Source organism: Lissotriton vulgaris, chromosome 10 (genome assembly GCF_964263255.1).
Source record: "Lissotriton vulgaris chromosome 10, aLisVul1.2, whole genome shotgun sequence".
Lineage (NCBI taxonomy): Eukaryota > Metazoa > Chordata > Amphibia > Caudata > Salamandridae > Lissotriton > Lissotriton vulgaris.
The window spans coordinates 371,929,449-371,944,966 of NC_141698.1; the positions used below are offsets into that span (position 1 = coordinate 371,929,449).

A 15,518-nucleotide genomic window follows, 5' to 3' on the forward strand; every position below is an offset into this window, starting at 1 on the left:
ACTTGGCGAGGCTTCAACTTAAGTGGCGTTAAGTTAGAGGTTTGTATTTGGTCATCAGTGTGTCATACAGTTTTCTCCCTCTGCACCCCTCTACTTGTGCACCTAAGGTTGTAGTCCTTCTCATGCAGAACCTGTGGGTTACGGGGGCACCCTATCAGCTTTCCTTGTGAATTTATCTAGTGCCTCTTCCCATTGTGTTTAGATAATAAACTTGTATCTAAGACACGAATCACAAAAGTTGGATATGTGAAGAAAAGCTAGTTAACATGAAGCCCAACGGATTACATAAGATTACCATGCCCCTAGGTAGAAAGCATGAGAGGTATTCCAACCAATGGCTATCTTTTGGTTAGCCAGTAAACATGCTAGGTCTATAAATCTACTCCTATATTTGGCCTTACCTGAGTGAGGGAACAGGCCTAATAAGCATACCATGGGGGAAGAAATCAAGGAGGAACTGCTGTGTTTTATATATCCAAGGTTTGCACATCTGTAAGGATATGGCGCTGGCAGTTTCAAGCCAGGTGGATATAACGTGCATCAGGAGCGAGGTAACTAAGGCAGCAGCCCAAATCAGAGTTGAATACTTGGTACAGCCTAGCTGGCACAAGGTTTGTCTGATGTAGATAATTAAACCGGATCGGCTTACACACAACGTTTGTGTGAACTGTGACTAGCTTAACCCTGTCGTTTCTGGGTACTGTAGTTGCATATGGTATAATTTTCTACTACACAATATCATCTATATCCCTTTCCAGAAACTTCTACCCTTTACCGTGTAAGTTAGAGAATGCTTTTTCAGTCATTTTTATCATCACCTCATATATATATAGGTGAGATTTTCTGTTCACACTTCTCACCAAACATCAGCAGCTCATGTAGGACCGTATTATCCTCAGGTTCAGTTTCTCCTCTATCCCAGGTTAGTCGTACTACTCTGGTTAGAGTGCTATATGACAGGAACTAGACAGATGCTACTCAAATACATTCTCTACTCACTAATTTGTAGTTCTGAAGTAAACCCAATTGCAACATACTGGCCAGGAGTAGCTTTCCCAAAGATTCACATGAAACCAGACAGCACCCCTTGTGTCCACCTCAAACTCTCCAAATGCCAATCCAGGAAAAATACTGATTTGCAGGTGATCCTACCAGATCACCAGTGGTATCTAGGTGTCACCAGTAGTTTAGAGGTAAGAAAACAAGTTACTTACCTGTAACTACAGTTATCCAGTATTGGTATCTTTCATAGATTCACATGCCTGAATCATTCCCTGTCGTCGAGGCGGGAGTCCCACGGTAATAATATATACAATAGCAGTGCCTTAGAAAATTATTTGTAGTAGGCTGAATAGACTATAGGCCCAACTAGGCCCAAAACTTAGCAGCCTATCTACCTCATTATGTAAAAAGGACTGAAAAGTAGTCCCAACCAATCAGCTGACAGCACCCTCTAGGACCTTCCCAACAGAGGCAGTTCTCCTCAGATTTTCCCAGCACAAGTGAGAAGTATGTATCCCTAATAAAGAACTGCCCTGCCGGGGAGGAGGGTGGGTGCATGTGAATCTATGAAAGATACCAATACTGGATAACTGTAGTTACAGGTAAGTAACTTGTTTCTTATCCAGTATTGGGGTATCTTTCATAGATTCACATGCCTGAATCAGAATAGCAAGCAGTAAAGTCATATCTGTCGTTAGCGGAAGGTGGGAGACAAACCGTAATTGTACATATCCCCCACACAACCGGAAGGTTATAGAGCACTAAAATGTAAGTATACACACATGCAGAATAACCTTCTTATACTATCATTTATAATAAAGACAACATTTGATAAACAGAGCATTATAGTAAACTATACATCTTTACATAACATCCATATAATGTAAGAGACTTTGAAAAGTCTAACCTTAATGAAGAAGATGCTGCAGCACCGCCTCTCCTACTGCTGTATCATCATGTAATGCCGACTGCAAACAGTAGTGTCTTGTAAAAGTATGGACACTCTTCCATGTAGCAGCTCGGCAAATGTTCTCCAGCGTGACTCCAGCAAATAAAGCGGTCGACGCCGACATCATTCTAGTGGAACACGCTCTGACTTTTCTGACTAAAGGTCTATTAGCCTTTTCATGACAGAATTGTATCACTGAGGATAACCATCTAGCTATGGTTGCTTTAGTTTCAGCTTGTCCTAGCGTGACCTGTCCGTAAGCAACAAATAGCTGGTTAGATTTTCTTATGTCCTTAGTTTGTTGAAGGTAAAACTTTAGACATCGTTTGACATCAAGTGAGTGGAGGGCCTTCTCAGCCGGTGTGACAGGATCCGGGAAAAAGGTCTTCAACTTTACCGGCTGGTTTAAATGAAAATGAGACGGTATCTTTGGTATGAATTTCGGATTGGTTGTCAATGTGACATAATCCTTTGAGAAATGTAAGAAAGGTTCTGAAATGGTGAACGCCTGAATTTCACTAACCCTCCGGGCTGAAGTGAGAGCTAGTAAAATAGCCACTTTCCAGGTTAAGAATTTCAGTTCAGCCTTATAGATAGGCTCGAACGGTCTCCTAATTAATTGGGACAAGACAATATTGAGGTCCCATTCGGGAGGCGGAAGTAGAATTGGAGGAAAGGCTCGAAACAATCCTTTCAGAAATTGTTTTATCAGTGAAGATGAACATAGTGAAGGCTTGTTCGCACTTCTTCTGAATCAGGATATGGCGGCAAGATGTACCTTAACAGAAGAGAATACCAGACCCGCCTTGGCTAGAGAAAGTAAGGTAGAATATCCTCAGGTGGAACTTGAAGAGGATGAATATTATTTGCTTCGCACCAGCAACAAAAGCGTTTCCATTTGAAACGGTACGTTCTGATAGTACTCTGAGCACGGGCTTGAGACAGAATTGTTCTACGGTCTTCAGAGATTTGGAGATTTTTAAACTCTAAGAAGTCAGGAGCCACGCGTGCAAGTGCAGTGATTGAGGATCCGGGTGCAGAATCTGACCTTCTTCCCTTGACAGCATGGAAAGAGTCGGTTTGAGACGAATTGGAGGTTGTCGAGATAACAGGAGCAGTTCTTGGAACCGGTACTGTCTCGGCTAGCGAGGAGCAATGAGGAGAAGAGTGCAATGTTCCCTCTTCATCTTCTGCAGAATCCTTGGTATCAACGGTATCGGGGGGGAAAAGCGTACGCATAGATTCCTGACCATCTCATGGACAGGGCATTCCCTCTTGACCCCCGTTGTGGAAATCTGCTGGCGTAGAACAGGCATTTGCTGTTTTGTCTTGTCGCAAACAGATCCAGAGTTGGTGTGCCCCAACTTTGAAAGAGTCTGTTCACCTGTTCCTGTTCTAGCTCCCATTCGTGGCAGCTTGTGAGGGATCTGCTGAGGTTGTCGGCTAAGGAGTCGTGAGCCCCCCTCACATGCTCCGCTCTAAGTGTTATGCCGTGTTGTATAATCCACTCCCACATCTCTTGAGTTTCCTGCGATAGGGATAGAGATCTCGTTCCTCCTTGCTTGTTTATGTAAAACATGCTGGTGGTATTGTCCGTACGCACCAATACTGATGAATTTGCAATTCTTGGAAGGAACGCTTGCAGAGAAAGGAAAATGGCTCTTAATTCGAGACTGTTGATGTGCTCTGTCGATACTGATGAGACCATCGGCCTTGAATCTGGAGGTCCTGAAGATGACCTCCCCATCCCTCCATTGATGCATCTGTAGTCAGAACGAATTCCGGGATGGCCTGAAGAAATGTGAGGCCCGGAGACAGATTGCTTTCTTTCGACCACCACTGGAGAGCTTGTCTCATTTTGGGTGTCACCTTTATGCGATCGTCGAAAGATCCTCCTAGTTGTTGCCATTGTTGTTGTAGTCCCTCCTGCAGCGGCCTCATCCTGAGTCTTGCAAAGGGAACTAGGTTGATTGCTGAAGAGCACATCCCTAGGAGAGACGCATACGACCGGATAGAAAGTGACTTTTTTGCTGAGATCTGCTTTGCCAGTCTTTGAAGTCTGTCCTGACGCTCCTGAGACAGGAATGCTTTGCACTTTCGAGTGTCCAGAGAGGCTCCCAGAAAGGTTAATACTTGTAGGGGCTGTAATGGTGACTTTTTCACATTTAGAGTGAGGCCCAGACTTGAGAATAGACACAGGGCGCTTTTGACCGCTTGTCTTGTGATCTGTTTCGATGGTCCTTTGAGCAACCAATCGTCAAGGTACGGGAAGACCTGTATTCCCTGGGACCTCAACGCTGCAGAGACTGGGGCCAAGCATTTTGTAAATATTCTTGGTGCCGACTTTAACCCAAATGGAAGCACATTGAATTGAAAGTGGACGCCAGCGGAGGTATTTGCGATGTTTGGGGTGTATAGGGATATGGAAGTAGGCGTCCTCCAAGTCCAGAGAAGCCATACAATCGCCTTCGTTCAGACAATTGAGCACATCTGCCAATGTCACCATGCGAAAACTCTGTTTCTTCAAGAATTTGTTGAGCCTGCGCAGATCCAAAATTGGGCGCCACTCTCCCGATTTCTTTTTTATCAGGAAGAAACGAGAGTAAAATCCTCTTCCCTTCTGCAAGATTGGAACCTTCTCTATCGCATTCTTGCAAAACATGTTTAAGGCCTCCTTGAACAGTAAGTGAAGCCGAGGGGGAGGGGGACCCTTGGGCGGAGTTGTAGGCGGTTTCTTTAGGAATTCCAGAATGTGCCCTTTTTCCACTAATTCTAGGACCCACCGGAACGATGTGATGTTCCGCCAATGATGGTAAAATGCAGAGATCTTCGCGCCCACAGGGAGGAAAGGATGTTGGACTGGCATCCGGCAAAATTCATTGACGCTTGTTTGAGTCTCGTCCTTGATTGTTTGCTCTTCGTCTTCTTCCCTGACGAGAGAAATTATTTTGAGGTAGACTGACGATATGATGACTGGTTATACGGTTGCTTGTACTGTGATTGGTATTGCTGGTTCTGTTGGTTATGGTAACTTCCTCTAGAAGAAAAGCCACAACCTCTTGCTCCTCTAAAAGAACCTCTCTTGTACTGTAGAGTACCAAGCGATTTTGCGGTATCCATATCAGTCTTGATGGCAAGCAAGGCGTCATCTATGTGCTTACCGAAGAGCGAGTCCACGTCGTAAGCCATATTGAGGATTTTTGTTTGAACCTCAGGTCTGAAGGATGTTGCTCCAAGCCTACCTTGGCGTCTGAGCACCGCAGCGCCCGCTAACTGACGGAAATTAGTATTTGCCAAAGCCCAGGGCACAATCTATCATTTCCGAAGCTGCTCTTTCTCCTTCAAGCAGTATTTTACGTGCCTCTTGTTGACGGTCTTCCGGTATCAACTCCAGGTATTCAGACAGCTCCGACCACATCTGTCGGTCATAATGGGCAACAATCGCAAGAGAATTTGCTGCCTTGATAGAGGATGCGTGATTCAGAAAAGGGGGTGGTGATTGTTGGACTTGGCCCTTAAGGCAGGTTCACCCCTAATCTTTTTGATTTTAATCTGTGATATGTGTGGATGATTTTCTGGTCTGTGCGCACTTTTTCTCTGTGTCCCAGAGTAAAGTGCGTGCATGTGGTTAGGCTGGCCTGCTCTCCCATAGGGATGCATGGGGAATGTCTGTGTCCCTAGTAATTCCTGATGTGTGGGGAGTGCATGCTCGAGTTTGGTATGTGCGTGTTCGTGGGAATGAATGCTTCGCAATGATGTATGTTGCGTGAGTGTGGCATGTGTAGAAATGTCATTTCTAGGACTTGGCATATTCCTGTAAAATATGCCTGCAGTGTGATTGGCTGGAGCTGGCTGGTGAGCCTGGCTCCAGGAAGGCTGGATGGGTATGCCCGGTGGTGAGTGAGAGATCAGCATGCTTGATGGCTTGGGAGGAGTGCACCCGGTCCCTGATGGGCCTGGACTTTCCCCGGACAATGCTGGCTCCACCCCCTGTAGTGCGACTGATGGCCCTAGCCCTGCCAGTGAATAGAGAGGGTGGTTGGGGTAAACAGAGTACTTCAGAACCAGCTGCAACTGGTTTTTCCCCCACCCTGCACCCTTGAGACAAAGGGGTTTTGCTGTATAAGAAGGGGCTGTGTCCCCATACAATTTGTCCTGTTCTTGGTTCTGCCTAGGATCTTGCCAGAGGGGGCTGCTGCTGCTGCAGGGGCCAAGAGGACCGCCACTTGGCTGTCTCCCTGCTTGGAGACCCAGTGTGCTGGCTCTGGCCCTGCCTTGCCCCTCTGCCTGCCTCCAGACTCTGCTGGAGCTTTCCTGTGCCTGGAGGCACCCTGATTTTGATTTGTAGCGCTAGGAGCGCTTTCCTTGTGCCCCAGCGCTTTGCTGATATTTCTAGCGCCGAGCGCGCTTCTCCTGTGCACCCTGAGCGCTTGGGAGCGCTTTATCGATATTGCCGGTGCCCACCCGGCATTGGAACTGATTTGCCGATTTTTGGTGAATAGCGAGTGCCACCTCGCTTTATCTTTTAAATTGAAGGCCGGTGCCACCCGGCATTGCCCCGTGGTATTTACTTATTTTTGAGCCGGTGCCCACCCGGCATTGCCCAGGAGATCACCGCCGCCGCCCGGGAGCATCGAGAATTGTCGCCGGGCCGCCGCGCTGCCTGCAGCGACCCGGAAGTCCCGCCTCCTGACCCCCAGGGCCGCGCTGCCATTGGCGGCCCCGGCGGAAGTCAGGCGGGAAGAAGTCGAGACGAGGCCAGGCGGGAGACCGAGGACGTCTGCTCCCGTGTCTGCGAGGCTCCCGAGTGAGGTGAGGAGCCCCGCGCTGCTCCAGCAGCGAGACGCCCGGTGAGTGCCTGAAAGGAGGGAGAGGGGCCGCGGGACACATTGCCGGTGTCCGCCCCTCCCCCATAGCGCGACCTCGCGCTTGTAGCTGTTTAGGAGCCCCGAGGCTCCTGGGGGCAATTTAAGTTTCACGAGCCCTGAGAGGCTCCCGCCCAGTAGTGATTGTAGAGCCCCGTGGCTCTGAGGCGCCAGTTGCTTGTTGAGCCCCGAGGCTCTCCACGCCCACATCGAGTTAGAGCCCTGAGAGAGGCTCTGGGGGCATTTTCATTGATTTAGAGCGCGGAGCTCTAGATTTGCGCATTTTGCTTGTGAGCCCCTGAGAGGCTCCTTGCCCCTTGTTCTTGAGCCCTCCTGGCTCCAACGTTGTGCATCTGTGTTTAACAACTGTCCAGCACTTAGTGGACAGTTGCCACGTTTAGGTTTGTGTGCTGTGCTGCCTGCGCAGCTTTCCTGACATTGAGACTCAGGGCATTCCGCCCCTTTCGAGGCCAGTTGGCCTGAGGGACCTTTTGAGTGTTGTGCTTTGTGCACCCCGCGCATTATTTCTTGCTATGTAATTCTTGCGCATGTGTTCTAACCTGTACCTTTTCTAAAAGTAACCTGATTAGGTATTCTTATGGTTATCCCCTTGTGCTAAATGTGACCTGCAGAGAGGATTGTTTATGTTTATCCATTATGCTAAATGTGACCTGCATAGTGAATTGTTGATTCCGCTTACCTTTTCTAAAAGCGACCTGATTAGGTATTTTTATGGTTATCCCCTTTTGCTAAATGGGACCTGCACAGAGGATTGTTTATGGTGTATTTTATGTTTAGGTTTCCTTCCCTTTGCTAAGAGTGAACTGCTTAGGTGTTGGTATTCCTTCCTTAGGTCCTAGTTACCTGCGTGATTACCCACAGAGTTTTAGGGTTGCGTTGAAGGACTGGGTTCTTTTGGACCCAGCGGTGCCAGGGCACAACACCTGAAACCTTCGTGGGTAACCTGCTCCGGCGTACAAGTCACAGAGACACGGGACACTTCCTTCGGCGTCAAAGAGTCAAGGTTTATTTACTGCAGGGAACACAGAAGTCACAGGAAGTACATCGAGTGTAGTTCGGGGAGACTGCTTCAAATTGTATTTGTGGATCGCTCCTTTTATACAGTTTTTACCCATAGGATAACATGATACACAATAGTTTACAACCTGGTTCCCACAAGTCGCTCTCAGAGGGGTCGTTTAGATCACTTTGAAACACACAAAGTCCGGAACATAAGTGCGGAAACATTTGGCGGTTCCCAACTGTAAAAACCCATCTTCCCACCATTAGCAAATTCCAATCAGCAGTAAAGTAGATCGAAATAGGAACGAAGACAGGTGCAGAGGAAGACGGAGACAGTGGGGAGATCGGAAAGGGTGTAAAAGGGGAGTGTCGAGAGGCACGAGATACAGGCATCAAAGGGACGTGCCTAATGAGATGCACGGCTGAGACAATAAGCCCGTGCGGCAAGATGAGCCTCGAGCGGCGCCATCTGCCTCACAGTAGCAACCCCCTCGTCATAAAGACACCTACAAAGGACATGTGTTCTTCCGCAAATATCTTGGAAGTCCCAGGGTCGCGAAGCGGACAGCGTCCGTTCGCTGGCTACTTGAGGGCAAGAGACAAAATGGATGCCGTATCTAAGATGGAACCCGTGGGTACAGATGACAAACCCACGTAACAAACGAACGGTTTAAGTCAGCACAGCGAAACTGCGCACACTTGCTAAACTCGTCATTTGCGGTTCATAGATACTAGACTCGACCATATTCGTGCGAGTCGAAAACACCACTTATAATTGTCACGGAACCTCAGACGCTCCTTTTGCCCTCATGTAGGCAAGCACTAGTCGGAATCATATTCGATATTCATCAGACCATCAAGATGTCGTTGTAGCATAGCTCTGTCCAACCGAGTCCCCTTGGTAACAGATGGTTGTCTCATACACGTTGTAGCACAGAGGCCACATAAGGCAGGACCACACTGCACACAAAGGCAACACGTGAACAGGAACACTACCACAACCCCGATGATCGTCAGAATCTTCCAACCCCAAGTCGACACCAGGCCCCAAAACCAACCAAGTAGCGTCCAATCCCCTACATCCACGTGTATGGATTCGGAGATCTTGTGCAACTTCGAGATGGCTTGATAGACAGTAGGAGCATTATCTGGAATGAAAATGCAACAGCTCGAATGGATCACTTTACATACCCCACCGCGATCTGCCAAGACAACATCTAAAACCATCCGGTTTTGTAATGTCATAAGTCTCTCCGCCTGAAGTTCTGTGGTGATATTACCAAGGGCACTGGCAGTAATGTTAGCTGTCGATTCTACCACTCGAGTCAAATGTCTCAGGTTCCTACTATTAACCATAGGTCCCCAAAACGGGAGGAAACCCTTGAAAAAGTCTCCTGCCTCTTGACCGGCAGTATCCTCTTCGCTAATTACGCCTCGTACTACTCTAGTCTTATGATAATCGGCATCTACAGTAAACGTCGGAGGCAACAGATTTGCAACGAAACATGAGCCCATGAAGTCTGCGGGCAACCATGTATATGCACGATCATGACAGATAAAATATGTACCCTTGGCAGCCAGAAACACAGGGGACGGGGACATTGGCAGAACGTAACTTTCAGTGCAAGCACTTGCTCCAAGTGAGGCTTGCGAGCCACGACCCACAAGACAAAGATTACCAGTGTGGGGTACGACCCATATTGGAGACGAGCTTTTAAGCTGCTTTTCATTAGTGAACATACTATATTCCCCTCTACTTAGGACCCTATAAGCTTGTACCTCTTCTTTAGGGATAAGAAAAGGATCATGGATCTCATCTTCCATATCCTCTATTGCCATCGATAGCACCCACTGATACGAGGTAGGACCAGAGTTGGGGGAACGTTGTTCTGGAGTGGGGTGGAAACCCAGTGCGCTTCGAAGCATTGTTTGGAATGCTCGAGCTGACCCTTGGGAACTATACGGTAACACCAGATATGGAATTCCCTTACCCGTAGTATGTGGCATCAACCCACACACCCAACAATTAGTAGTGTTAACCACTAACTGATGCTGATGGAGGAGCTGGATAAAGGAATTGTTGCGGAATTCTACACGTCTAGCCTGTTCGTGTTCTGGTAACATATGAAAGGAATGAGGAGAAGCAGTAGAAGTAAGGTTAGGGTAAGGAGTAGAAGTAGGGGTAGGAAGTAAGAAGTAAGACATAGTGTAATACACCCCACCCGCCAAAAATGCAGAAGCAGTTAAAAACAAAACAAACAATTGGGATACAAAACATTTCGTACGACTAAGTTTCTGCAGCTTGACTCTATATGCCTGAGTTCCCTCCAAATCATTCAGCTTCGAAGATGCCATTTCCCTACGACCGTCCGCAACGTTTCTTGACGCACTTCGTTCTGTGCAGCAATAGTCAATCCCCAGGAGTTCCTAGGAACCGACGGTCTTTAACCTAGCGTCAAGACCTACTGTCCAGAAGGAAGTACGCGCGCGGCCCTACGGCCCTCAATACACAATATGTATATATTAGCACAATATTTCTCAGCTGTGGAAGGAAAAAGATACAAGGAAGAAAACTCAATATATGTACAAAAACAATTTTCAATGATACGATTGTTCAAAATTGATCATGGGAAACGAGGATATTGCAGTTGTCAATTTCAGCAAAGCAAGAAAATTTTATTTGTCCTTAGTATGAGAACGCAAAGAATATCGATGTTTCCCGGGACGTGTCTGCTCGTCGAACAAAGGATCTGTTGAAGAGACAGCGTCCTGCTGATCAGTTCGTTGATCTGGTCTTGAGTCTTTTGCTGACAAGTGTTCAACAGTGGCTTTCTGCTGCGCTGAGGGTTCTTCAACAAGCTGTGCGTCGCTAAAAGGTACAAACGCCGGCAATGTTTCTGTCTCTGTTGACGCAATGCCTTTCCTTACCCACGGGTCTGCCGGCAAAGGAATAGGGACTCGCTTACAATGGGTAGCATGTACCCAATTCTTCCGCCCCTCAAGACGAACGGCAGTCCTCGTGGCCAGGAGCACCTGGTAAGGTCCGGTGAAGCGGGGGTCCAGATTGTTTTTGCGTGAAAAATTTCGGGTGACCACCCAATCCCCGGGCTGGAGCTGGTGGCCTGGACCCTCCGTCTGCGTCGGCAAGGCGTCGTAAACCTGTTGATGAATTAACCTCAGTTTAGCAGTCAAGTCATGTAAGTAATCAATCAACATCGGAAACTCAAGATCAGAGAATACACCTGGCCTAGGAACCCCCCACACATTCGCAGGACGGCCGAACACTATTTCATAGGGACTAAGCCCTATTCGGGAGTGTACAGTCGCCCTAGTTGACAGTAATGCTAACGGCAAAGCATCAGGCCACGAAAGTCCAGTCGTAGCTTGAATCTTCGCTAATTTTAGTTTAAGGGTGCCATTGTACCCTTCAACCAATCCAGCTGACTGGGGATGATTGGCGCTATGGAATTTCTGATTAATTCCAAGGCCCTTACACACACTCTTCATCACACTTCCAACAAACTCACTTCCGTTATCTGACCACACGACTCTAGGCATTCCGTACCGAGGAAAGTATTCCTTCAGTAGGATTTTCGCAGTAGACAAAGCAGTATTGTCTTTGAGGGGATAGGCCTCGATCCATCGGGAGAATGCGCAAACCACAACCAAAACGTATTTCAGGTTATTGCATCGCTCCATATGGATGAAGTCCAATTGGATCACCTCAAAGGGATACGAAGGAGGAGCAAAACTGCCAGGAGGAGTTGGGGTTCCTTTGCCAGGATTGTACATTATACACACCATACAATTCTTCACCAAACGTTCAGCACACTTAGTAATTCCATCATTCTTCCACACATCAGCCAACAACTTGCAAATACCTTTCGCGCTAATATGTGCTAACCCATGTGCCATTTGCACAACGGCCAGTACATACGCATCAGGCAACATCCATCTTTTCTGATCTGACAAATCAATCCAGCAACCATTCACATCCAACCTTCCCGTACTTTCTTTCCACTTCATTTTTTCAGTCTCGGTGGCCTCATTCTGTATTGCTTTCACACTCTCTATGGTATTTTCACACATACTTGATTCTGTAGGCCACCTAACCGAACTCGTCACATACATTCGAGTGCTAAGGTTCCGGGCAGTCTCCTTAGCAATCTCGTCTGCAAACGCATTACCACGACCAACATCATCCGTCACTTTACGATGCGCACTACACTTAACAATTGCAACCTGTGCAGGCAAAGTCAATGCATCCAAAAGATCGTTCACAAGCTGGCCATGCTGTATTTTCGTGCCATGCGACGTCAAGAAACCACGCTCTCGCCACAATCGTCCAAAACTATGCGCTACACCGAAAGCATACTGACTATCAGTGTACACATTCACACGTTTACCTTTTGCTAATACACATGCTCTAGTAAGAGCAATCAGCTCTGCAGCTTGGGCAGAATTCTGATTCAATCTTGCAGTCTCAACAACAGTATTCAATGTCACCACAGCATAAGCGGTAGTCACATCACCATTCGGCAATTTAAAGCATGACCCATCCACATACAGGATGCCATCCGGGTCTTCCAATGGGGTGTTTTTAAGGTCCACACGACCTTTTGTTTCCTCCTCTGTCCGCAAGTAACAGTCATGTTCTGTTACTGCATCTGACTCTGCACTAATTGGTAACAAAGTTGCCGGATTTAGGACATTACAACGTTTTATCTGAATGTGGCTTGCCAAGAGCGTCAATTCGTACCCAGACAACCTCGCACTCGTCAAGTGCTGAGTTTTCGTACGGTTCAAAAGAGTATCGACTGCATGCGGAACCATCACCGTAAGCATATTATCCATGACCAATCCTGCTGATTGTCGGATGGAGACCGCAGCTGCCGCAGTTGCTCTCAAACAACTCGGCAATGCTCTAGCTACTGGGTCTAAGGTCGAGGAAAAATATGCACATGGACGTTGCTTACCACCAAAAGGTTGCGTTAAGACACTCAAAGCACAACCTTCCCTCTCGTGAACATATAAAGTGAACGGCTTGCTGTAATCAGGAGTACCTAACACAGGAGCTGAACACAATGAATCACGTAATTCAGAAAAACTTTTCTGACATTCTTCCGTCCATGGTAAAGGAGTTGAAACATCCTTGCACGTAAGAGCCACCAATGGTTTCGCTAGCAATGAAAAATTAGGAATCCACTGCCTACAGTACGACGTGATACCTAGAAAGGCACGCACATCTCTTTGGGTTTGTGGCACAGCCATTCGCGCAATCGCTGCAATTCTCTCTGGGGTCAATCTCCTTCCCTCCTTTGACAATAAGTGACCTAGATAGGTTACTTCTTGACAACAATATTGGAGTTTAGAAGGTGACACCTTGTGATTTAACTCACAGAGATGTTGCAGCAACGACACCGTAGCAATTTTGCAAATGTCCTGAGTATCAGCAGCCACCAATAAGTCGTCGACGTATTGGATTAAAGCCGCACCAACCGGCAACCTAAACGCATCTAGTTGACCCTTCAAAGCTTGACTGTAAATCGATGGACTTTCACAGTAGCCCTGAGGAGCGCGTTTGAACCGGAAGCTACGTCCACCAAGAGAGAAACCGAAAAGGTCCCTGCTCTCTTCGGCAATCGGGATGCTGAAAAACGCATTTTTCAAATCAATCACCGAAAACCATGATGCAGTAGCTGGAATCAGAGTCAGTAGCGCCGTGATGTCAGGCACAACAGGGAATTGAGGAACCACAATTTTATTTACCTCCCGTAAATCGATAACAAAACGATAAACAGGTGGTTTGGTAGGATCAGTACGTTTAAGAATGGGCAGTACAGGACTATTGCACACGTTTCCCCGAGTTTCTTCAATGACATCTTTCTCGATCAAATCATAGATGATCGCTAACAAAGCTCGTTCACCATCAAGGGAGATACGATATTGGGGAATACGTGGCAATCGCACATTCGATTTCAACTGAACAACATAAGGGGAGATATCAAGTAGGCCCACATCATTTGGACCCGTTGCCCACAAAGACGCAGGAAGAGAATCCAATTCCGGTGGAAGCTTATCGAGAGACAAGTACATGGGAGAGACTACTCTCTCTCCTAACGTAAGCTTTACACCCGCAGGAGAACAATACAAAGTTGCATACAAACGTTTAAGCAAATCCAGACCCAAAAGATTTTCGCCACAACCAGTAGACAAAATCAATGGAGCTTCGAGCTCACGAGGCCCAATTTTAAGGGGCAAAGGGCACGAAACTGGATTGCTAACGGGGGCGCCAGAGAATCCAACGGAAACATTTGTTAAGCCAGACAAAGGTGCGCCAGGGAGTTTCGAATGCATGATAGAACTTTTCGCTGCACCAGTGTCCAACAGAAAAGGCTCAACGACGCCCGATGTAGCAACTGCGACGTAAGGCCCTCTCTGATCAACCGGAACTGATACCACTCCCTCTCCTTGTCTTTGGCTGTCCTAGTAATTACTATCGTCAGTTCCCTGATCGACGTAATAATCGTCTACATTATACTGCGCAGATCGTCCTTGCGATGATCCACGTTGATCGAAACAGTTATTAGAATTTGATGAATTGTCAGAACGGTCGTTCTGAGCACCACGACCTCTACCACGCGATGCATTCTGTGAACCACCACGACCTCCTCTAGACGAAGTCCCACTAGTACGGTCATTCAAAGCAGGACAATTAAATTTAATGTGTCCCTCCTGTCTACAATAAGCACATTGATTGTACCCTAACGAAGATCTCTGAAAAGATGAATCATTACGCGACTGCGATCTATTCGATTGCGACTGCGATCTATTCTGCTGAGGCGCATTCTGATTAGAACGCGGCGGATACGCTTGTTGCAACAACACTTTAGTTTTCAACTCTTTCGTTTTTTTATCGGCACGGTCATTTTCCTCTTTTTCTCTATTTTCGTAATATTGTGCCGTAGCCAATATCTGAGCTGAGGTAGAGACGGCCCATGCACTCTCTGAATTCTTTAATTTAGTGCACAAGTCGGGCAATAAGTTCGATACGAATTTATCCACAAACAACCTTTGTCCACCCTCAGTACCCATATCCTGCCCACTATGATCAACGAATGTTTCCTCAAACCTCGTAAAGAAGTCTGATACACTCTCATCTTTCTTCTGCTTACAGGCTGACAACTTGTCCCAATTTACCCTCATAGCTGGCATAAGCGTTTTCATTAATGTAATGATTCGCTGGGGAAGAAGTTCAATCAACTGATCGGGTTTAGTAGCAGCCACTTGTCCAGCGTCTGCCGCTGTAATGGCAGCCCAATCACCACCTAATTCATTCGCGTGATCTTGGTGACGAATCTTGGCCCAGACCGGTTGCGGTACGACATTGCCAAACAACATGTCGATATCGGCCAGATTCATTATCGTAGCATCCACAAGCTGCGATAATTCTTTGTAGTACCCCGCAGGATTTTTGCGAGGATCAGGCAAAGTTTGTTTCACCTGAAGCACTTCCGATCGTTTCCAAGGGAGGTGTATCCACACTCTCTGGAAATGCGCCGCCACTGGAGCATTAACATTAGTATTATCAGCGGGTATCCAAACTGGCGGAACTTCACGCATAGGATATTGGCCAGACCCATCTCCTTTCTCAATGTCCTCAACGAACAATGCATGAG

At 47.1% G+C, this 15,518-nt stretch overlaps 1 protein-coding gene across 1 annotated transcript in view; it reads right to left on the minus strand.

Moving 5' to 3' along the window:
• DNAAF8 (dynein axonemal assembly factor 8) overlaps positions 1-15,518 on the minus strand; it is a 1,006,155-nt gene that overhangs the window by 213,137 nt on the left and 777,500 nt on the right. The window lies entirely within an intron of this gene.